General features: G+C 38.4%; 1 protein-coding gene across 1 annotated transcript in view; it reads right to left on the minus strand.

The window, feature by feature from the left end:
- cntfr (ciliary neurotrophic factor receptor) overlaps nt 1-25,549 on the minus strand; it is a 213,631-nt gene that overhangs the window by 165,013 nt on the left and 23,069 nt on the right. The window contains exon 2 of the mRNA XM_006795592.3: nt 15,884-15,924. The gene's annotated coding sequence lies outside the window, so the exon portion shown is untranslated. The remainder of the gene's footprint in view (nt 1-15,883; nt 15,925-25,549) is intronic.

Consider the following 25,549-nt stretch of genomic DNA (forward strand, 5'->3'; position numbering starts at 1 on the left):
CAAGAGAGCTCGTTTCACTGTGACAAAATCCTGTCACCTCTCCTTTCTCCATCTCTCTTGGTGTCCTCTCATCTCATTGCTGGCTTGAAAGGAGGAAACATGATATTTCCAGCACTTTATGTATGCCAAGCACCCTCCACCCTCTATTTTCCTCTGTCTTTTTCTTTCCTTTCCTCCTCCTCACCCCATCCCATTCTTCCTGCCGGTCTCAGACTATTCTTCCTGTAATATTTCAACTTTCTGCAACACATTTCAAAGAGCTGTTTGCCATAATGCCGTGACACTAAAAAAACAAAAAGGAGAATACGAGACAGCAGTGCAGTTACTCATGTTTACTTTTCAACAATTTGTGATCCTTCATGCCTTTCTTCACTTCTCCTGCAATCTTTTCTTTCCTTCTTTTTTTCTACCTTTGTCTTCCACAGCCATCGAGCCGTCACTACCTCCCCAACCCTCCCCTCACTACCCAATAGCTCTCGTCACTGCCCTTTTCAAAAGTAAAAAGCTGTCGGCAAAACTTCAGTAGGAGAACCACACTACGATCAGTACCTCCATCACACACACACATGTCAGCACTTCAAATACACATACACAGAGACACACACATGCACATGTCAGCACCTTTAACACACGCATACTCACAGACACACGATCGCACACACAGAGGTCCACATGTCATTAGGGAGGTCCACATGGATCATATAAAAGCCTGTGCAGCAGGAAGGGAGCAAGGCACAGAGGAAGCAGAAAGGAGGATGGAGGACCGAAGGGAGGGAGGGAGACAGGAGTGTCAGTGCGGAGAAAGAAGAGGGGAGGGAGAAGGTGAAGGAGCGAGGTGAAGAGGGAATTTGCTGAAGCAGCGAGGAAAGGAAAGAAGAGGGGAGGTGAAGGAGATAAGGGACGTTCAAGAGCAGCTAGTTCTGAGGCTCACCAGTCACTTGAGGGTTACTTTAGCCATCACCGAGGGTGTGCTGTGTATGTGTGTGCAAGGGGGTGGATGCGTTCAGTACATCAGTTTCTCTCTGTGCTTGGTTTTACTGGCATAGCTCCAAGACATTTGAACTACCGCTTCTCATCAGGTGTTCTTTCTTCTGTCCTCTCTTCTACTTCTTTCGTTATTTTAATTGTTCTTCCTTTATCTCCATAGCATGTTATGTTTCCTTTCTTCACAGAATAGATTACTCTTCTCATTTTTCTTTGTCTATTTCTGCCACTTCCTTACTCCCTCCTCAGTCAAGCATTTAACTTTGTATTTCCTCCTCCTGTGTACTATTTTCTGTTTTGTTTTGTTTATTTTTCTTTTTTAACTTGTAGACTTCACCTGAATATTACCTTCAAAAAATAATGAAACATGAGGAAATAAGGATTAGTGGGAAGATATATATATATATGTATATATATATATAAGGTGAAGCTGAGTGAAGGGAAGAGCAAAGAGAGATTATTTTTGGAATAAAAAGAAATAAAGACAAGAGTGTGGGAGAAAGCATGGTTAGTGCAAGAAGGCAAGTAGCTAGAAAAGCAGTAGAAATGGCCTACAGATAGAAGGTGATAATATAGACACACAGAGGATGGTCGATCATAGGGTGACAAAAAATATATATGTGTAGGACAGTGGAGTGCAGATAACACAAAGAGCAGAGAAAAACAAGGGGTTGCAATGGGTTGGAAAGGCAGAGACAGTGTGGGGTAGCAGCTCGAGAGAAGGGAGAAAAGAGGCTGAGAACGAGACGAGTCTATACTCAGATCAATGGATGGCTTGTCCTCTGCTGTGTCTGCATTTCCTCTGGCTCACACAATAAGGCCCTATCACTAGACTTGGGAGAGAGAGCGAAAGTGTGTGTGAGTGTGTGAGAGAGAATGCGCGTGTGTGTGTCTGTGCATGTGTGTGCACATGTATATAAGGGAAAGAATGACATTCAGAGAGAACATAATCCTTCTGCACTTTCACCGTTGACCTTTACTATTAAGAAGTGACCAGTGTTCCAGTGGAAATTTCATGGAAAGTCATTTATAGGTTTTTACTAGCTGAATGAGAATGTGAAAGTGTTTGCCAGTGTGTTTGAACTATAAAATGGACTTCACACCAAGGCGCTTTCACTGAGATGGACCAATTCATAGTGAAACTGATTATTGTGTTAATACTAAAAATGAAAATAAGAATACTGAAAAGTCTTCTTGTAACATCTCCATAAGTCCAAAGGGAGTACTTTGTTTGTTTGCTTAGACGAACCAACATGATGGAAATGCCAAGCTGTTGACTCAACAAGGGCGTGTAATTGACTAACAAACTAATGTACAGCTAAATGGATGAATGATGGCTCCACATTAGGAGATTAAGTCTGGTGCACACGCAGTTTCAAACGCACACTCATGGCGATTTGCATGACCCAGTGGGTAACTGCAACCGTTGCACAAAGTGATCGACAGTGGGGACTGGACGATGATGAATACGTTACTGATAGGAGAAATGCACTATTAGCAAGCTGAATTTGGGGTGGCATTTAACACACACTGACTCTTTCCCTCTGATCCAAATTAACTGCTGATTGAAAGTAAAGCTAAACTTTTAATTTCACAATGTTATAAACAGATGATATGTTTTGTATTATTATGGTAAAGGGCAATGCAATCGTGGAAAAAAAACACAAACAATAGTACAAAAACTAGAAGTGAGGTGTAAACTACACTACTTAAAAATACATACCGAATAATGTAGGCATCACCCTGTATCACAAATAGTTGTTACTCACAATGTCGTGGCTAATGTATGACCTCAAAGTATGACATTTGACTTCATTAATTTGAAATATCAAAATTAACCTGGTTTGAAATTATCCTGTATTGCAAATGTGGTGATATGTTCTTTAGCTCTTTAGGGTAATTTAGTATTACTATGGTAAATCAACCACCAGCAGCACTAAAACAAATACCCAAGAATGAATCACCATTCATCTGCTGCTTCTTTGCAGCTGGGTCATGGGGGCAGTAGTTTAAGACTTCCCTCACATGGCCAAATCCTCCAGCTCACCTGGGGAGACACCAAGGGGTTCCCAAACCAGCTAAGAAATACAATCTCTCCAGTCTGTCCCAGGGTGTCCTCTAGGTTCCTTGTTGAGGAACATCTCACCACACAAGAGGCATTCTAGTCAGACACACTAACCCCCATATGGGATCGACAGTTCTGACTTATTACCTGCAATATAGATCAGTCTCTCACGGCAGTTTTACAGGGTCTGAACGGCCCAGATACCCTTTTTTTTCCCAAAGTCTCTGCTCAAACACACACACACACACACACACACACACACACCTACACACACACACACACACACACACACACACACACACACAGGGTCTCCCATGACAGAATGTTTTCTCCAAGTTCACAAAACACATGTAGACTGGTTGAGCAAACTCCCACGCATCCTCAAATATCCTCAACAAGATAAAGCACTGGTCCAGCATTCCAAGACCCTGACAAAAACCACAATGTTTTCCTTCTGAATCCAAGGTTTGACTAACAGGACTGTCCTGTAAGTATCCTGGCATAGATCTTCTCAGGGAGGCTGAGCAGTGTTATCCCCATGTAATTGGAGCTCACCCCTCTGGTCCTGCTTCTTAAAAACAGAAACCACCACCCCATTCTGCTAATCCAGAGGCACTTTTTGGATCTCCACATGAACTGCTGGCTTTTCCCAAGAGTTGTACATTTAAAGTCACAAATATAATATAAATAATTTGTTGGCTGTAAATGCCTCACACTTGCAGATAAAGAACATATGGGGTCAGCGTGTTTTGTCTTTTCATTCCAATAAATTCTGGGGAGTTATATTAGAGTCTGTAAAATTATAAGTGAATAACTCTAAAAATAACTGTGAAACTAATAATTTCAGTAATATTATCATAATGTATTGGGGAATACAGAGGTAAAAATCATTTTGATAAATTTAAGATGTGTAAAACGTGTACTTTAGAGTTGATATATTAGCTGAACATCTATACTTCATTTATACATTCATTCTATGCTTCATTTCATTTCTGTCATTTATGGTTGGTTTGCACAGCTTTGTATATGCATGTGTACATGTATATATACACACGTGTGTGTGTGTGTGTGGATTGTGCTGTTTACATATTGTTGTGATTTACATTGCTGTGCTTGAGAGTCACCATCTACCAGAACCAAATTCCCTGTATGTGTCTGTGCATATACATGGCCAGTAAACGCAATTCTGATTCTGATACTTGCTAATATGGAGCCTTGTTGACTGACATCACCCCATCAATTCAGTTCAATTCAATTTTATTTATACAGCACCAAATCACAACAACAGTCGCCTCAAGGTGCTTTATATTGTAAGGTGGACCCTACAATAACATATACAGAGAAAAACCCAACAATCATATGACCATCACCAAATAAGTTGACAGTTATCCTTTACCCTGTCTTCCTTCTCTCACCCCAACCAGTCGCGGCAGATGTCTGCCCCTCCCTGGTTCTGCTGGAGGTTTCTTCCTGTTAAAAGGGGGTTTTCCTTCCCACTGTCGCAAAAGTGCTTGCTCATAGGGGGTCGTATGATTGTTGGATTTTTCTCTATGTTATTGTAGGGTCCACCTTACAATATAAAGCACATTGAGGTGACTGTTGCTGTGATTTGGGGCTGTATAAATACAATTGAATTGAACTGAAAAAGTTACAGGATGGCAGTGACCAGTTTTTCTCTGATGTGTGACATAAAATTCCTTTCCAACAAAATTATGTCCAGATTAGGAATGAGCACTTGAACACAGAGTGAAATCACAAGTACAAAGCTGTATCTCAGGTTTTCCCATAATGTAAGTTTAATCTCATAAACACGAGCTTATGTTGAAATAAACTGATCTGCCACTGTTTAACCTCAACCAGGCCTCTTTTGATCGTATATGACTTCAGTTTATTTTTAGAGACAAGTGATTTACCCTGAGACAAACGGCAGAGTGCTTGCAGCTTGCAATAACACAAGGCCACGGCCATGCTTTAAACCTGTACAAGGGTATCAGCACACAAGGGTGTGTGCGTGAGAGAAAGAGAAAGAGAGATAAGGTGAGACAGAGTGTGACGAGGCGTGTGCGTGTGTGTCCTCCAGCAGCCATGATGCATTAGTGTAACCTGATCCCTTTCCTCCCCTGTGAGCCCTAACCTTCAGATAGAAAGAGAGATGCAGGTTAGAAAGGCATATTGTCTTATAAACGAGGCTGTTGGTCTTCATCATTGAATATGTCTAATATTAGATAACCTAGCTTATGAAGGAATCATTTAATCTTCTTGCAGTTTAGCGTCAAAACTCATGAAAATGCACAGATTTACAACGTTTTGGGGTTTTTTACTATTTGGGTCTCCCCATATATTACATTGCAAGTATGCAATAAGTTAAACAAAGCCCACCCATGCACAATCACTTAATACCCATCCTGACCTGTACCTATAATGTGGCAATTTTACAATTCATCTTCCATTGTAATCTCCTCCACTGTCCTGACCTCCTGATTAGCAATACAGACTCCTTTGAAATTCTATATTAAAGCATAAAATGCTCATTTTCCTTTCATGCTTGTTACAAACCAGATAAAGCAATAGTGAGGAGGAGACGTTTCATTACGTTCCTTTACTTCATTTAAAAAAACTGTGTTATGCCTCACAGTCATTTCTTTCATTAAGGAACCTGGGTCATTATTGGCCTAAGTATAACAAAAGTCAATTGAAATTCTTCATGCCGAATTCATTTTGTAATAATGGTGTATTATTCCCAATTTTATTCCCCTACATTAAATAATACTATTCCCGGAGCCCATTAAGAATTTTAATCATCACTAGCTGAAATACACTGCGGATAGATAATTACAGCTGATGATATTCACAGATAATTTGCAAATGATTTTTCCTGTCTTTTATCTTTCTCCATTTCTTTCTGTCTTTCTTTCTATTCGCAGCTGGCAGACTAATAAGTCATTGCTATCTGTCATGGTTGACATTTTTTTTAAAAAGTAAGAAACCAGCAGCTGAAAAAATGTGTCAGAAGAAGAAAGAGAAGGACATGAAAAGTTGAAACAGGATTTTTTTTAAGACAAAGGATCTAAAAATAGATATGTGGGAGAACAATGAATCATTTAAAGAGTTACGGTCACCAGGGTTTAAATATTCATTATGAGTGTCAAGTCGAACCTTTTAGCTCTTATGCATTACAGTTTCACTTCCTTCCTTATTTGATGTTTATTTTCACTTTAATTATGCATCAAACGCATGTTAAAAATACCAAGTCTTTTTTTTTATAATTTGGATAACGAGAAGCTCGTGCATGACACCTCACACTGTCACAGTTTAAGGTTTAAATCCCAGCAGATGTTGATTTACAGAGATACAAGTAATATACTCTTGTTGTTTCCTTGTACATGGTAAATGGTAAATGGCCTGTATTTGTATAGCATTTTTACTAGTCCCCCCTAGGGACCCCAAAGCACTTTACACACCCAGTCATCCACGCGTTCACACACTGGTGGAGGTAAGCTACAGTTGTAGCCACAGCTGCCCTGGGGCAGACTGACAGAAGCGAGGCTGCCATATCGCGCCATCGGCCCTTCTGACCAACACCAGTAGGCAGCAGGTGAAGTGTCTTGCCCAAGGACACAACGACCGAGACTGTCCGAGCCCGGGGCTCGAACCGGCAACCTTCCGATTACAAGGCAAACTCCCAACTCTTGAGCCTCTACATCTGTAACACAACATAAATATTTGTTTTTTTCTTGTATCTCTGTAAATCACATCTTTTGTGTGTGTGTGTGTCGGGGGGTGGGGGGTGCACTTTTATATTATTCAAAGATCGAGTTTCAAAAATACACAAATAACCTAATTGATTTTATTTTTTTTTTAAACAAGAGCCATTTTTGTAACTAAATTTTACTTAGTTACTTACGGACAAACTGACACCTGTTTAACATAAAAGAGCCCCAAAACACGAACAAATCAAAAACACAATGACAAATACTCAGTTGCTGTTTGTGTCAAAGTGTTTAGTTTAGTTTTCTGAAATGTCGGTGTGTTTTGCACTTCAGGGTCAACAGTAACTTACACTGTAACCCTGCACTTGCCCTTTTCCTCACCCCTTTTCCATCACATTCTTCTGGTTTTCAGCTACATTATTCTTCTCCCCATGTTCTTCCTGTCCCTTCTATCTGTTCATTTATCACCGGCCACATCTATTCTCCTTTCCTATTTCCATCCCCGTGTCCTTTTCCCTGTTGCTTTTCCACTGTCCATCCATCTCGCCCCCATCTTTTCCTTCTCCACTCTTACTTCACCCCTTCCTCCTCTTCACTCTTTGTCTCTCTCAGTCTATTACTTTCACCCTCTCCACTCTCAGCTGGGTGTCCTGTTCCCTCTCTCTCTGGGAGTAGCAGACCTCCTGACGGCTTAGTATTGATCCGCCTATCTCCTCACTTGCTCGCTCTCTCTCTTGTTCTCTCTCTCTCTTCCTGTCCTACACACATGCACACACATACATTAGGTTGACAAGATAAAAGGCTCTGCATGCCCCAAGGCAATCCAGCTAAACAAGACACCAGTGGCTCTCAGCTTCTAGTATATGTATCAAGAACATCTTTTTCTGTTTTTACAAAAGAAAAAAAATAATCAAGATTGGAAACACTTAACATGCCCAAGGCTAGAAACAAAGTATGATATTTGTGATATAAACTATCCAAAAATTACCATTCGGTTTATTCACAACAAGCTTGTTTTTATCTGCAAGTCAAGCTCTGCGTGAAATAACATGATTCGTGTAGAATCGCTGTGGTCGAAACATTCTTCAGCTGTTGCCTCAGAAAGCTAAAGGCAACCAGTACGCTGCAGCCTCTGTGAAGGAAAATTTCCGGATAATAATGCTATTTATAAGCTTTGCCCTGGGGGTGGGGGGTTGGGGTGGGGGGGATACTTGACTCGTACTGGAAGTTCCTTGTTTTTCTGTAAGACTGTTCAAGCCAAAATGTCTTGGAGATGATGTTTAGGGCCCAGTCTGTATTGCATATGCAAACAAAGTGAAAATCAGAAAAAGGCAAGGTTGAGACTTCAGTTTCTGTTTGATCAGCTACCTTTGTCCTGACGGTCTTGAAAAGAATTGCTGTTCTGAAGAGCTTAAGTTGCAAAGAGGCACTTCATTTTTCCCATATCCAAATGCTGTCAAAAATACAAGTGTAGTGACAAGCAAATTATCAATTTATTTGCCTAATGAAAGGGGGGAAAGTTATGGATGCAGGCACCAAATTACAAGATTCACAGAAAAATTATGCAGCCTTTTCACTTTTTATTTCTTTTAGGTAAATATACGGACTAAAAATGCAATATCACTGTTAATCATGAGTCGCTTTGGCAGAAATTTCTACAAATAGATATCTACATATAGCTGATGGGTTCTCAGATTGCTTTTGCAGTGACTGAACACAAGCCTGTCACCAAAATGCCTCCAGCTCAGTGTACATTTGCAAGTTTTACTGCCAATGTGTTGACATTTTGAATTTCCTTTACACGCCTAAGCCTTTTCTCAAAGCCAGACACGTAATGGTAGATATTTCATATTTCTGTTATATGAAGCAACAGACTTGTAATGCTAACGTGACCTGCACATCCTTTATTTATGTAAAATCTCATGAATTAAAATCAAAATATAAAACAGAATTTTATGCTCAGCAGTACAACTCCTTACTAAAATCAGTTTGCAGCTCCGTCCTTTTTTACAGCTGACATGCTCCGAATTTCGAGTAAGATGCTTTTGTTCAAAGCACCTTTCAGCAGTATAACAGCATACATTTCAGATGGGAATAAAACCCCTACCATGGTGCTGTTTGTGCCATGCCCAATCTGCTGCGCCCCAAAGCTAACAAGAGGTTGTCAGGAATCAATACCTGGCATGAAAAACGATGTGACTTTCAGCTGCTGTGGCCACATCAATCACGCCATTACCATTAGCTCATCTCTCGACACCAACTTGGACTCCGCTCTCCTGCCCCCCTCCGCAGCCTCTTTCCACTCCTATATCACCGGTTTCCCTCTCCTCCTCCACTCATTCTCGTTCTTCTCATTTCTCTTTCCCTCCCTGTCTCTCTCTCTCTCTCTCGCTGCCAGCTCAGCGGATGCCCCTTGTCACAGCTCCTATTTCAGCCTTCTGAAGTTTCCTAATTGATCGCAATTAGAGCCGCAACAGAGCAAAGGGGTGGGGGTGGTGGGTGTGTGGGGGGGCGTGTACAGAGATGTGGATAGAAAGCAAGTATGCCTGTGTATATGACAGAGACACCGAGTCGCACAAATTCTGAACGTGTATTAGGCTTGGATATGTAGTACAAGATTGTATTAGCAACTTGACTAAACTGGACTGCAGTACAAAAGCCATCTGGAGTTGGCCTGAAATGTTACACGATTGTCCATGTCACTCCCACTCGCTTGTCCTGGAAAAAACTCAATTTTGTACCCAAGTTGATCATATATAAGCAGAATATGAAATCACAGTGTTGAAGTGGAGAGGTCACATTAAACCAGTTCATAATAAAGTAAGAAACAAGTCTTGCCAGTCTTTAATTTTTGTGTGGCTATACTGACGCCAGCCCTCAGCAACTTTTAGACAGCAAGTCCCAGATTCTCGATGTCTCCCAGTAAGACGTTTTAGCTGTCATGTGAAAAGCCCTACTTCTTCAATGCATGTTTTTATTGCTTGTCTTTTATTTTTGTGACAGCTGCATATCAGAAAAGGAATCAGACTGCTGTCTCGTCTGCATGGAAGTTATCGCTGTCTCTTTTCTTACTTTACTGTGTCCCTGTAGACTTATGCAGCCATGTTATGGCAGGGGGAAAGTGCTACATCAACTGAGGGCAAACGTAAATCCCCAACACCTGGGGTTGGGGATTTAACCAGCTGCTGGGACTAACAACTTCTCTGGCATGCATCGTGTAACTCTGAAATCCATTACCTTTTTGTGTTGCTGAATAGGAAACACAATGGATGGCAAACAGTGCTACAGAAAAACTGTAAGTCACTGAGTAGTATCAAAAGTGAGCAGATCATTAGTTAATCAGCCCATTCTGTCAACACAGTGGAAGCACTGGTAGAACACAAAACTTGTTTAGTGAAATCGCAAAAACAGTAATAAGTTTGGGATCAAATCAAGAGCTGACAGAGTGACTTATATGAGACATCTGGGAGTCTGGAGTGTGAGGAACAGAGACCAAGAGATGTGTAATAGAGAGATGGAGAAGCAGAATGACAAAGGGGCAGAATACCAATAGTGCCAAAGCTTTTTCCATCCTCCTTGCAAACGTTCCCTGACCCCCCTTTTTTCTCATTTAAATTCCTCTCCATTGTTATTGCAATCCAGGCCTAACCCCCCACTGACTGGCAAACACTCATGCACACAATCACACACTAACACTGACGGACATTAGAACACACATGTATTGACCTGCAACAGCAAGCAAGACCATCCCAAGGAGCTATGCTCACACATCGCTGCTAATCCCTGTCAATGGGCATACACAAGCAGACACTAACAATATCTGCTGGAAAGATGGGCTCAAGTTTCTCAGGCGGCAGATGTGTATGTGGCCTTAGCCATGCTGACATGGGCGTAGTAGCAAACAGCTCGTCAACAAACATCCAGTGTCGTGTCAGCGATGCAAGGCCAGGCAGACTAGCGCATTTCAGAGCTGTGCCTTGTCAACATGTAGAAATGATATAGCTAACTTGTTTCTATTCCTTGCCTTACCCATCCCTGCTCAGCATTATTTAAGACCAGAGAAAACTCACTTGTCAGCAATCACATCCTACAGAGCAGACATACTGTTCTCACTAGTGTTAGCCCACTCCACTTTCAGAGCTGTCTAACGCAGCAGCACGGCAAGAAATAAAATTCTTGTCAGCAATGGTAAGGACACGGCTGGGTTAATACAATTCCTTGGCCTATCACTCCCTTGTCAGCATTTTAGGTCAAAAACATGGCAAGTGGCACAAACCTTAATATTTTTGCCTTGTCAATGTGCAACATTTAATTACTGCAAGTTTAATCTTACTGTGTTTATGGCATAAATATTTGTCTTATGTATCCAACAGGTGGTACATTTCAATGAAAATTTGCACAAAAAACATCACCTATAAAGCAATTATTGACGTTGAATTTTTTTAAAATCTCATTAATTCAAATTCTTTTCATTTTTTAATTATTCATCTCTGCAAATGTTTGTTTCACCTGTCACATTCAACATGCCTGTGCATAATTTGACGGTCACCAAAATTTGTATCCGCAACATAATTTTGTTCAAATCACATTAAATTGAATAAGTACACTGAAAAACCACTGCTTTTATATATAATAAATAATTATATTAGTATTATTCCATATTCTAAGCAAACCCTCCCATATGGAAAAGATATATATAAATCTTATAAAGTTTGTATCTGTCTTGCATGAAACTTGTATGAAAAGCATACAAGAGTGAAAACAGATAAAAGATCCCTTGAAAAATTCTATAAATGAAACTTGTATGTTTTGAATAGTTACTAAAACAATATATGAAATTAATGAGAAAGTGGCCACTTTCATGAGTAAATCATATAAGCCTTATATGATTCACTATATGAAGTAGGCCTCATCTTATGCAAGTCTTTTATAAGTTTTTTCTATTTCTTTTCCATATGGGTTTGCATGTGTTTGGTCAATAACATCTTTGACTCATAATGTTGGCGAATTGAACATTTTTTTATTGAGTAAAATTAGAGGTTTGCGACTTATTACAATATTACACACCACATGGAATTCTTAATGTCATCAACTAATCCTGTTGAACACCGCAAATATACATACATAATATATACTGCATACATGATAAAATATTTAAATGCATGGTACAATATTTTAATGAAGGGATATAGTAAACTAGAAAATTTACCAGAACAATATTGATAACAATCATGTCTCATGATGATGCTCACCCAAATTGTTTTTTTCTTATCCCCACATCGCGTTCTGGTGCTCTATTTTCTAGACTTTGTTTAGTGGCTTTTGATAACTTCTCATTAATCAGCAGCCAGTCAACTGCACTGGGAAGATGCAAAATTTGCACTGACTGTTAAAATACGTAGTGTAACAAATGTAGAATGTGCACAAACTAAATAAACATATGTTAATAAACGCATGCATGGTGAACATAGTCGTAAGGTCCCCATTCAGTGATCAATTGATAATATATATGATTGTGGGACTTGTATAAAATATTTCTATATGCCTTATACATGTTGGGACTCAGTGCCCTGAGTTTATGCAAACTTTCCAGTCAGACTGGTCCATCACCTATAGGGAATTTACAAAGATGTGTTACAATCATTATAATATGATTTAAATTGGGATTACTCCTTATTGTTATATTGGTATTCCTTATTCCGTATCATTCCCATGTCAACAGTGATAGGTCAGAGCCAGTGATATTGCAAGAATTAAAAATAAAGAGTAAGTAGGTTAAGCCATAAGGTAATGGGTAAAGGGTAATTTATAGTTACACTATAAAAATGACACTATGAAACAAAAACAAAAAAAACAACAACAACAAATATATAATGTAATTTAAATTCCCATTAAAAATGTATTTTTTAACACTTATTAAAGATACATTTTTTAAAATTTGCTTACGAAGATTTGCAGTGTACTCTATACCCTCCCCTAGCTTTTTTCCCCCCTGAAAACTGGGTTAAAACTCTGAAAAAACTCAGTGACATCTCCCTGTACCCAGTGGTAACTAATGAACGTTATTAAGCACTGCTGTGGGCTAAATGAAAGTGTATTAGCTATTCTAAAAAGGAACAAACACACTTCTTGATGCTTGACATAATGAGAGAACTAAAAAGAGCTCTCAGGTCATTTTGAATCCATTAGGACAGAGCAGGCTCTTAGGTAACACGCACACACAGATGTGCACATATACACAAAGATACAAAAAAAGGGGACATAAAAATAATTTCAAAAATCCCTCCTCACAACTGCAAAACCTAAAAGTAAGTTTAAAGTCAATTTTATGCTAAAATGCATTTGCAAAATAAATCTGGGAGCTGTACATGGTACATTGTAGATAAATCAATGTTGAAATGATCTAAAAAGTGTCTAAAAGTGTGCTTTTCAACTATGTACAACAAACACATGGCAAGACTGATTGTCTATGTGCGTGCGCATACATGCATGTATCTGAGTAAATGGGATTCTGACGACCAGATGACCCGCAGTGATGAAAACAAACTCCCACGTTACAGATCACCCCTACACACTGATGCACTAAACAGAAGGAGGTAGATGCACTTGCGTACGTGTAGAGGAATTTGCCAACCTACATGTCAATGGAATCATTTGCAGAGAGAGAAAGATGAAAGAACGGGGTTTTGTGGACAATGTCTCATGTGTATAGTACATCATGAAGGCTTTTTTTGAATACAGCATCAATAACTATGCAGTGGACTTGTGTGTTTCTTCCAGTTAGTATTTGATATCCATCATAATATAAAAGAAGGGTGGGCTGTTTGAGTAGATATATTTCTTCAGAATGACAACTCCCCCTTAGCAATGTAACCAAATTAGATGCATTCAGTGGGAAAATGGCCAAAAACTTGTGTGTGTGTGTGTTTCTTTATTTTCCTTTACACTGAGCCAGTGTTTGCCAGTATTTAAACCATCTCTGGTAAGATTTACCAACACTGAAAAACCATCTGGGTTAAAAAAAACAAAACAAAACTGTGTATAAAGCTATAAAATACAAGCAAATGTAAAAGTTACATTTGTTTCTGAACACAAAAGTAAGAGACCAGAGAGCCTTATCAAGACAGGAAGAGGGAATATGACATTTCAACTTCAAAAAGGCTATAACCTCCATCATGTAAATATATTTTCACTAGGCCATCCCTTTTCATCTGAAAAAGACAACTGTCATGTTACTCACCGAATGAAAAATAAACAGGGAACCAAAATGTGACATTTTGAGGTTTTTGTGAACTGTTCCAACTAAATATTGAAAACAGCTGATGTGAAGATGTAACAAAGCATAGCAAACAAAGCAAATCCTTGTCATGTCCAAAATATTTACATAAAAAATATATTACCCGCCCCCCCCTATTTTTTTTAAGTCAAGCTAACTGAGAAGCATTGTCTAAAAATCGTAACATGAATTCATTCACTTTCCTTCATGCCTCCAAAACTAATAAATGCTCAAAGTAAAATATTGTATAACAATACCTTCGTAACATGGTATAAATGGATTACATGCTCAGAGTGGAGTCATCCCACTTTATCAAAAGTTTTCGAGTTATCGAAAAAAAAAATTACAACTGTATCTCCATTCCCATTATCAACCTTACCTGTAACACACCTTCTGGTCTCCTGTGTCTCAGTCTCCTGAATATTCACTGCTCTTTGTTTATTGTGATTATCCTGCATGAGATATGGCTTGCTGCAAGCCAAAAGTCCCAGTAGGGAGAATTAATTCTTGAACTTGAACTCAATTACAGTTATGCCGAAAAGAGAGTCACTGAGTAACTGGATTGCCTTACACCTGTTTATCAAGAGTAAAGCTTGTGTGGGCTTGTGTCCTCGGTTCAAATCCCAAGACCTACACAAAAGAGCTGTGGCTGGGGAAAGCAAATCTCCAATCCTCTCTCATCAGCTATAGTCAAGTCGTCCTTAAATAAGGGCCCTTCAACAACATTTTCACTGCAGCTACTGAATGAGCAGCAATTTACATTTGCTAATTTTCAATATAATATCATCTGTCACTTATGAGACATTAAGACAATTCTGACAAAATAAGAATGCTCACATTTCTTTACTTTAATTCAATGACATTACATTTTTAGTTCCAAGTCTCTGTGACTGAAGAAAAGTGTGCACAAATACTATTAGTGTTCAAAGCATTGCTCCAGGCACGGATTTCCCTGTGTAACCTTATAGTCCTTAGCTGTCAGTATGAATGCATGGCATTGGCCTAAATGGAATCTGGATATCTGTCGACGTGTGTGTCCATGCTGTCTGTGTATTTCTTGCATATATGTGTGTACATACATGCAGGTGTGCAGTGTCTGCATACCTACAGTTTCTGTATCTGATCACTGACATGTATGTGTTGCTGGAATTTCTGGACAGGGGAACTCTGCCTCTACAGAGTCCTTTCAACACCCGCCGCTCCATGAGCACGCACACACAAGCACATCACACATCCTACCGCTGACACACACATGTCACCACAGCAACCAGATACAGCTGAAGACGTGCTACTGACAGAGAAGGAGAGACCACCATACTGGCAGACCAGAGCTTTTCAAAGAGTAGAGCTACTGGGATCGCTTATTGCTTTTTTTTTTTTCAAATATTTTTTTTCTTGAGAGCCAAAAAATTTCACATTCATCATCTCATCAAGTACCTGAAGGTGTATATTCACACTTACATTATTTTTACCACATGGGACTCACATTGACTGATTTTATCTTGAATGCTCACTGTCAAAACCATCATCGTCAAAGTGGTGTGATGTAAGTTTCATGTGTCACCACGACACATTTACGAGATGATGCAATCTCACTACTGACATGATTAGGCAGGAAAACAAAGAAGGGAACAAGCGTTTTTGCCTGTTCGTGGTGAACATTAAACACACTTTGTAAAACACAATCAGCACAATGCATCATAAAGCTAAACTGTAAATAAAGGCAAGAAAACAAGTCAGATTTGAGTTTTGATCTTCAGAAAGCATGCACACACACATACACACACACTCACACACACACACACACACACACACACACACACACACACACACAAGAATTAAACTTACTTCTGACAGGGCAAAATGTCAGCACGTTCCTCCTCTTCACCCTGTCAAAAACAACATGGAGTTAGTCACTGCATACACTAAAAATGCACTGTTAAGGATTTGACATCAGGATATGAGAATCTGATCTTTAAAGAGATTGAGCAGTCATTTAAAAATGGGGGGATTTAGGCCTGCCTTTCCCTAAGCTTTTTGAACATGACAAAGTGGTCACAACCTCTAAAGAGTGATTATCTGTGGTGAGGTTGAGAATATCATCAGGTCATCCCTATCTTTGCAGTCTAGTCCCCCCCCCCCCCTAAAAAAAAGCATACACAAAAACAGTCAATGTCAATCAAAAGTGAGCTCTATCTAAAAGAAAGATTTGAAACATTACTGTTGAAAAGTAGAACATCCGGCTAAAAATACTAGCAAACCCCACCAAAGAGACTCTAAAACTGCACTTCCAGTTTGAAGCAGGCGACACATTACCATTTTGTAAAAATATAAAATATGAATGTATCCACACCATATCCTGTCTTTGCAGTCTTATCTACCCCCTACCCACCCTTCTCCACCGCTTCTTCCTCCCATCTGGCTTTCATTTTCTCCACCTGCCCATCAGTCTGCAGGCAGAGACAGGTGAGCCTATTACACGCTTCTCACATTCTGCTAGACACACTCACAGATACACACACAAAAACACTCTAGCTCCACTTCATGGTAATTTAACTTGCCATGCACATCAGCCAAATCTGCTGCGCTGTAAAACGGCTGTTACCGCAGCCACGTCATGCTTCTGATGAAGTGGTCTAGTGTCCAGTATAAAAGCTACAACAAACTCCATTACAGTCTGCCGAATCATAGATAATGGATACGAGTGAAGAGGTTCAGCCCTAAAATTTCTATTTTGTGGTTTTGAAAAAGCGAAATGTTGAAAAAAATAAAAAATAATCGGAGCTCCTGTTAATAAATTACAATTATTGTGTGACTTGAATAATATAGCCAAGGGTTAAAGTGGGATATAGCAGGTGAAAGAACCCTAAGTTCTGGTGTAGTGGGAAGCAGGTGAAATGAATCAGAAATGAAATCATTTTAGATAATAATGTCTGTTGTGAGGTCTAGCAAATCCAGCTGACCTATGTTGCTGCTGTATTTTACTGCTCTTTGTGGATTTAGCTAACTACATTCTGGAATACAGCAGATGCTAGATGAGTGATATCGTGGTTGCTTTCCAATCAGTATAATTTGGATTTAGCCAACTGTTACTAAAGAACATTATCAGCTTGAATTCAAATTGATGACTCCTTCAAGAAGCAAGTCGTGTTACTCTTCTGGACACTTATTTGGGCAGTTATTTTGAAGCACTCTTTCAATTAACTTTCATTTTAATGGTCAAGGGGACATAAAAACTACAGAACATATCCAGTTAAATCTGATAAAAATCACTTAAACGTTTGCTGACGTTGCACAAATATGGTTTTAAATCTTTCAGCCTTGAAAGATATATATTGTACCACAGTCTTTACTGTTGCAACATTCCCCCATAAATTTCTTGAGGATTCTTTCAGTACCATATCTCTTGATTATAATGTCTGCTACCCAGGACCTAAAGTAGCGCCGACCGCAGATACCACTGCATCAGTTCAGCAACGTCCATCTTTGCAAAGTTTACCGCAATACTGCTTACTACACAATTTAGCCAATACAGTAAAGTGGTTAAACTAGGTAGTATAACTAATGTTGAGCAGCAACATTTGAATAACAAATTTATTTAAGTGATGTATATTACTGCAAAGTCTTATAGCAGATTTCTACTGTACAGCAGGGTTTAGTGTTTCGAAAAAACAAAAAACTTCATCCCAGGATTTATTATTAGATTTTTTTTAAGTGAGCTAACACATCTAATATATACTACTAAAAGTGATGATCAGTGCACTACACAGCACAAACACATGCCTGGTCATTAAGAACTGCAATATCATTAAAACGAAAACAAATGCAAATCTCTTAATAATGATGAAACGGAAATAAAAGTTATGGCCTTACTATGTAAATCCTGTTTTAATCAACTGCTCAGTAAACATGGTTGGCCAGGATTCATCTGTCCACTTTACAATATGAAAAAGCTTGAATTGTGCAGGATAAATAAATCCTATCAGAACTGTTATTCTTCCTACCTTCATCCTTTAGTTTTCAGTTCATTAAAAAATGTTGTCAGATATCCGGTCTCCTAATATTTTCTGGTATAGATGAACTGAACTGAATTCGGTATAACTTGTTGTTCCTGAAGGTTATTTATTTATTTTCAGAAATGTTGTCTGCCTGCCTGGTTGGGTGGTGGGAAGGCAGAGATAACAGGTGTGTGTGTGTGTGTGTGTGTGTGTGTGTGTGTGTGTGTGTGTGTGTGTGTGTGTGTGTGTGTGTGTGTGTGTGTGTGTGTGTGTGTGTGTGTGTGTGTGTGTGTGTGTGTGTGTGTGTGTGTGGGTTTGTCATGGGGGACAAGGAGGATGGGGTAGTGGGTTGCTGGTGGCAATGCTGCAGAACATGCTATCATGTGAAACATCCCCTTTAAGACAAGTACACACTTTGCACCCATCACTCACTCTACCTCTACTTGTTTGCTCCCCTGCTTCTCTCCCTATTTCAGTCTCTCCTGGAGTTTTTGTTTCTTTACACAAACACATAAACCTTTTTTTCTAATTGTATCCTTCTTCCAGACTTTGACACCAGCTGAACTTTTCCAATTCAGCAGTTTTGCTTTAAAGAATTTTAGTATCACTAAGAACAAACCATCATTAATAACACTAAAAACAAAAAGTGCAGAATTCAACAATAAGTAAATAGATAAATATTTTAAAAAAGAAAATCAGCAGTAATCAATTCACCAGGTCTCCAGGTGCAGTTGACAGTATTAGCAGGAGAGACTAAAAATATTTATGTGGATAGTCAAAGCGTGATTATTAAAGAAAGGATGACTGAGGGAGAAAACAAGGAGGAACTGAATAGACAACAGGAGCAGAAGGATTAAAATAGATAGATGAGAATGCAAATTGAGAGACTCTCAAGAGATAATTACAAACTCAGCATGTGTGTTTTCAACACCCCCATAACAGCAGATCACCCCGGTTCAGCAGCCAGAGATATCTGAATTCCTTCTTACTAATACTTTTTAATAATCCTGACTCTAAAGCATCAAGGTGTGGGCGAATTTTCACCTTAGTGGGCAGCAAAATCATGGTAAAACCTCAAAATCATGGCTTAAAATCTGGTTTTAATTATAACATGAAGTTTTCTCAGTAGGAGTGAATTGGCAGTATGACTGTTTGCCTTGTGTACAGACTATTTATTATCCAGATGCTGGGCTTGTGTTTATCAAATCACCTGATTTCTTTAGTATGACTTGTGAAAAAGTTTTCATGAATAAGGTCAAAGTTTAGGAGGAATTAGGTTCTGCTCAAACAAATTAAAAAAAAAAAAAACTGTGAAAACCCTGACTACTAAACTATAGTAGTCAGGTAAACTACCATCTTCACATATAAAATCACATATTGGGGATTTTAATTCCCAGTCACTATTATTTGTTCTCAAAGTATTACACCTTTTATGTCAGTAGTATTTCATTCATCAAGATTGCATGTGTGATCCAAATGTTCCTTTCATTATTTGACAAGTACACATAACATACAAGACATGCCATCACATAAAAGGAGGAGTTGATTCCACACTGAAATATATCTGAAATATTAACATTAATATCTTACTGCCATAAAATGAGGACAGACGAAGAAAAAAAAACCCTAAAGTAAACATAGAGAATTTAAAGATTTAGCTGTCATTGGTTGAATGCTATTATAAATCAATGGCTGAAAGGAGATTCGCTGAGCTGCACATTGCACAAAATCCGATGTGAATTCAGGCAACAATCCCTCAGTTCTCTCAGTCTGCTCTGTTTCCCTGCTCTTTCTGTTAAAACCAGAGCTATTAATACCGAGCAGAGGACTCAGATTAAGAAGATAAAGGCTAAAAGAGCATATAGCAACAGAAGCTATGGACATAGTAGGAGGTAAACCTACTGACAACAGGTTGACCTGCTATTTTATTTGCAGATTACATTTGAGTGTTTTGTTTTTGAGTGACCGAGAACCTTCACAGACATTTGAGTGTTTAAAAAGATCTAAATTATATCAAATTAAGTTATTTATATTCATCCAGCACCACAAAAATGTAATGAAAGCAGAATTAAATTCATGACTTTGTAACTTTTGTTCTGTTCAATATGACAATGCTATGTCATATTGCAAGTTCTTATGTGTAAAGGACACACAGAAGACATATTAGCTGAAGCAGCATATGTAAAGTCTCACCAAGAAAAACAAAACAAAACAAAACACACAGAATTGGTTTTAGATCCACATTTAAACAAACATTTCACCACATCCCCTGGATTTTTAGAGGGTTGAAACAAATTGGGTTTTGTCTGGGGTTTAGAAAAATGTATCTCACAGGTGTATTTGTGACAATTTTCATTGTGTAGTTACGACAGAGCAGTGAGGCGACATTTCAGATCATCTTGAATGCACCTTAAAGGAAACTAACAAAAAAAAAAAAAAAGTTAAAAAATCATAAGAAGCCCGCAGTGAAAGACACAAGGATTGCATAGTTAAGATGTTAAGAGAGGGAACTGGAGGCAGTGAGTTCATTATAAGGCTATAAGCCTTATAATCTGCTTCATAACTGTCATCTGACATCACTGCAGCAGATGCTTCATCTTGGATCATGTTCTGTCTGCCTATTCTAAATAATGGGTAGGGGTCTTATTGTCATGCTGTACTCTGATGAAAATGAAGAGGACTGAGGGAGAGCAGAAAAAGGCCATTGTTTATTATCCCACTACAAAACAGGGTGGAGAGGGCTCTCAGCCATAGACTGCACGAACATAGAAAAAGATGGACACAGAAGGAGGGGTGACAAGCAAACCAGCTCCTATACAGCTTTTTTTGTTTTGTTTCTCATTTAGTGTCACAACCTGACTAGTTAGTCACCTAGCTCAATAAGAAATGCTTAAGGTGACTTTTAGTGAACTGCATGCAAGTTGGGAATTTGCATCTGATGAGAATAATCTAATTTATTTAATCAGGAACAAAAAAACAGCAAGAAGAAAATAAATCTAAAATGGAAAGTAATGATTTCCCTCAAGGATATTTTTTTTCTTTCTACAGACAGCCAATTCACTGAATGACATTCATTGAAAATTAACCTACAGTGACAACACTGAAAGCCAATTCAGAAGCAGCAAATGTTCTCCCTTCATCCTTCATATTAACATTGTTTACCATGCTGCATTTCATGTTTATTTCCTCAACATAAGAAAAGATATCACGATGTTCTCGTTCTCCCTTTTGGCTCTTTGTGTCAGTCTCTCAGTCATCTTTATTACATTCAGTGTTCATGCTTGCAGCTTGGTGCCTGTCTTTAACTTCAGGTTTACATATATGGTCAGCAAGGAGAGGTCAACCATGGGGCTTGAGGCTGCAATCACCTGTCAGTCTCACTCTCACTCCACCTACAGTAGTCAAGTTAATTAAGTGATTTAAGAGAGGAAAGCTGCTTTGCGTACTATATATGATTTCTTGTTAGTAGACATGACAAAAACAGAATTATGGAAAAGAGAGCAGCACTGTATATGACAGTTTTAGTTTAAGCAAGAAAATCAGCTTTTGATTTCCTGCCAGCCCATAACAGATGGCCCAAGGCCTTTGCTTTTTCTCATAAATTTAAATAAATTTTGCAATTAGTAGACATTAAAATAGTAAAATTTTGACTTGATATGGTAGTTGAATGATCGTATGTCTCAATATTTAATTTTAAAAAAAGTAAACATTTTATTAAAAAATAGTTTTATTTTACTTTATTTTGCTTTTTTTTTTTTTTCCAGAGCTGACTCATGGATATCTGGTTAGGTATGTCATTGCTACAGGTTTTCAGATTTATAAGTAGGCAAGTAGACTATGGTGGACTATTGCTGGGCAAGACTTTATTAAAAAAATATGTTAATAATTACTTACATTTCAATGAAATAACAAGCCACAGTCTTTACCTTTTTTAATAACTTGTTTGAACATTACTGTAGAGTTGACTTTGAGTGTTGCACATGTATGGATACTGAATCTGCAGATGAAGCAGTTTCTATACTAATTGCAGTCTTGTTGGGCTAGATACCTAACCCCAAATTACTCCCAATGGATCCATTGAAGACTGAGTGTATACATGATAGGCTGGCATTTAAAGGCATAAAATAAAAGTAATTTGAGTGCCCGGTAAAAGCAGAAAAGTACTATAAAATAAGTCCATTTGTAATTTACCATAATGCTAACAAAGACACTATTCATAATTGAGAAGGGCTTCATTTAAAGAGCGCTTTTAAAACATCAAAAATAGAATGATTGCTTAAAAATTAAGAAAATGTGTAAATGTCAAGAAAGCTGGGAAGACATATGGCTTATGGCCTATAAGAGCAGGTTTCTGTGAGTGTCATAAAATGTGTTAGATTTAAACATCAAACCTATTTATATTTAACCTATTTGAAAAAGATAAATATTTATGTATGTCAGAAGTACATACATACAGACATTGTACCATTATTAACTTTAAGTATTCCTTATTGATAATTCCTTTACATTTTCTTATAGGAATGAACCCGGTGTACTAACAAGTTCGCCAGGTGTAACCCCTTCATATTCCAGCCTCAGTTTTGCATGAACAATATTACCAGTCAGAAAGTGATAATTTTACTGTGAGTCAAGTTGATAAAATCAATTGGAAATGTTCAAAGTTATTAAAAATGGGCAAAGACAGACGATAGAAACCCCAGAAGCAAGTTCAGTTGATACTCTACTCTCATTATTGAGAGTGCACCATGAAATATGGCATACAAGACGGGAATACAAGTGAGCAGGGAGTAACGAGAGGTAAGGTGTGAGGTAAAATGAAAGGCTAAATTAAAAGATAAAATTAACTGAAAGAAAAAGTCTGTTACAGCCGTTTTAAATGTGAATGTAAAAACTATCTTAAATATTTTACGTTACAGTAATAATACTCTCTTTTTATGTTGAATAGAGTACTTGATTTTGCTTTCGTTCTCTCAAACCACTACTTTTATTGATTGAGCCATCTTTTAACTGCCTGCTAGCTGATTGCACTGAAACCCTTTGAGACAAAAAATAATAAAATAAAATAAAAATAAAGTAAAGTAAAATAAAATAAAATAAAATAATTAGATAAGGTGGTTTGCCCAGAGGACTACAATGGTGATTGGGAAGCTTGGCAGACCAAAGAATGACGGCATCTAATACGGGAAAAGAAGAGATACAGAGAAGGAGAGAAGGTAGTTAGAAAATGGTGAAATGACTGGCAGACTGATAATAAAAGGCTGTCATGTCTGCTGAGCTGTGAATAAAGGACTGGATGAAAATGTGTTGAAAACAGAGTGGAAGGTAAGGAAGGCAATGAGAAAGACACTGAGAATATCTGGGGTTATCAAGCAATGTTAAAGTAAATTGTCACCTCTTCTAGACACTGAAAGAACTGTGAGAGTGAAGGGTTAGTGGTAAAGAGAAAGCAAGATACAAAAATGGAAGAATCAAGAAAGGAAGATGAAACAAGCTTACAAACAAGCCTAGGATGAAGGCAAAGTGCAAAAAAAAGGAAAGCAAGACAGCAAATGTTGTCAAAACTTGGCGAGTGATAGAAGACATTGATCACAAGGCCAAGTAGATGGATAGCAAGAAAGATCAAATGGGAGGAAAAAATGGGAGAGATGAAGGGAGAACAGAAGAGCAAACTGGACTAAAATGGGCTTAAATGCCTATCACAAAGGAATGAGGAGGGAAATCAAGAGATAAAGACCGAGGGGAGGGAAAGTAGAGACAGAGAGCAAAATGGTGTGAAATTGACATGAAAATTGAGTTATGGTGGTGCTTCGTGAAAAGCTAACATGCTGACACCTGAGGTTTGTGAGGGTTAGAGTAGGTTGGCTCAGCATGATAAGATAACTGCCACCTTATCTGTGGCTGTCAGAACACTAACACACATACACGGTGACATATCAACGCAAATGCAGCTCACACACAGTTTGACCAGGGAAAAGCGGTCAAAACACTATTGGAAGATTGGCAGACAGGTGTTTGGAACTGTGACAGGAATTGAGTCTGATGTCTATTTGTGTATTGCTGTGCGTGTGCCCATGTGCGTGCGTGTATACTGTACATGTGATAGGCGGTGCAGACGCAGATGTGAATGAGGCTGTAGCAATGACACTAAAGTAAATAAGTAATTTTGATCAGGTTTTGTCACAGATTCGACACTGATTTAGAAATTTTCAGTGAAGGGACTAATGTATACTTGTGCAGGTTTTTGTCAATTACACAAACATTTTAAATACAAACATTTTGCGCAAGTAGAGGTTCGTCTCAGTCTACCTAAGTAAGCTGTTTTGTTGCCATGTCAATGACCATCGATCAGGATGCTGGTTTACTTGCTCCCAGTTCCTAAGTCTTAGTCTACGCTGTAACTGTCAGAAACAAACTGTCTCTCACCGTGACTTGTATTTAATCAATGTTTCAGTTGTGAAAGCCAGGCCCGGCTGTAAGGAATATAGACCACTGTGTGGGCTGAGAACAGATGAGAAATGAAAGAGTTTAAAGCAGGAGAGAAAGAAAAAAAACATTATGAAGGAATCAAAGAAGTAAGAAAAAGTGTGTGAAGCCTTTTTATAATGCTTAGCTGTGCCCTAGCATAATGCAGGATCGCATAGTAAAATAAAAAAAATTATTAAAAAACATAGTTAAATGATCAAATTAACTGTTAGCACAGCTTTAAGAACACAAGCATATTCATCCATTTGGACAGGCCTAATTAATGATGGGATTTCATGTTGGTGGTATAAAAGAACAATATATACATGCATATCTGTTCATTTAATGGGTAGAAGATTTATGTATTTGTTACTAGATTTTATTTTTCATCTTTAACATTTGTGTAAAGACTTATTATTTACTGTGAAAACTGATTTTTCTTCAGCAGAAGCATAGAAAGCAACTGAACAGACAGAAGGAGACCAACGTTAAATCCCTCGTGCAATTAGTCTGTGGGATTTAACAAAATATCTGCATGCCTTAAAAGTATTCCACAGACATCCTCTGCGTAAAAGGACAAACACATACTGTGTCCCCAAAGGGGATCAGTGCAGTGTAGTTTAAAATTATAAAACAAATCAACATCATGATCTGCCATCATTACTTTGGCATAGAGTCAGGGATTGAGATTGAATTTTTATACCCCAGCTGGTTTGATGTAAAGGCTGTGACAGCCAGTCTAACGGTCATCTAGAGCCATAAATGTTAATTAACAGCCTAAGCTGCTGGACATTCAATTTCCTGCTCTAGCTGAAAGGAAGGACTCATAAAAACATGGTCCTTTCACATGTGGATATCTCACATATGTATGTAAGAATATAACCACGTGTAAGTTCTTATGTGTGACTATTTGTGTGTTTTTGTGTGTGTGTGTGTGTGTGTGTGTGTGTGTGTGTGGTGTGTGTGTGCAGCTTTATATGTGACAATGTGTGAACGTCTGCATGGTCCAAGGACACACTGTGATGCAAACTGTCCCAAAGGCTCTTCTGTCCTT

Source organism: Neolamprologus brichardi, chromosome 7, assembly GCF_056152115.1.
Source record: "Neolamprologus brichardi isolate AB-2024 chromosome 7, ASM5615211v1, whole genome shotgun sequence".
In the NCBI taxonomy this organism is placed as follows: Eukaryota; Metazoa; Chordata; class Actinopteri; order Cichliformes; family Cichlidae; genus Neolamprologus; species Neolamprologus brichardi.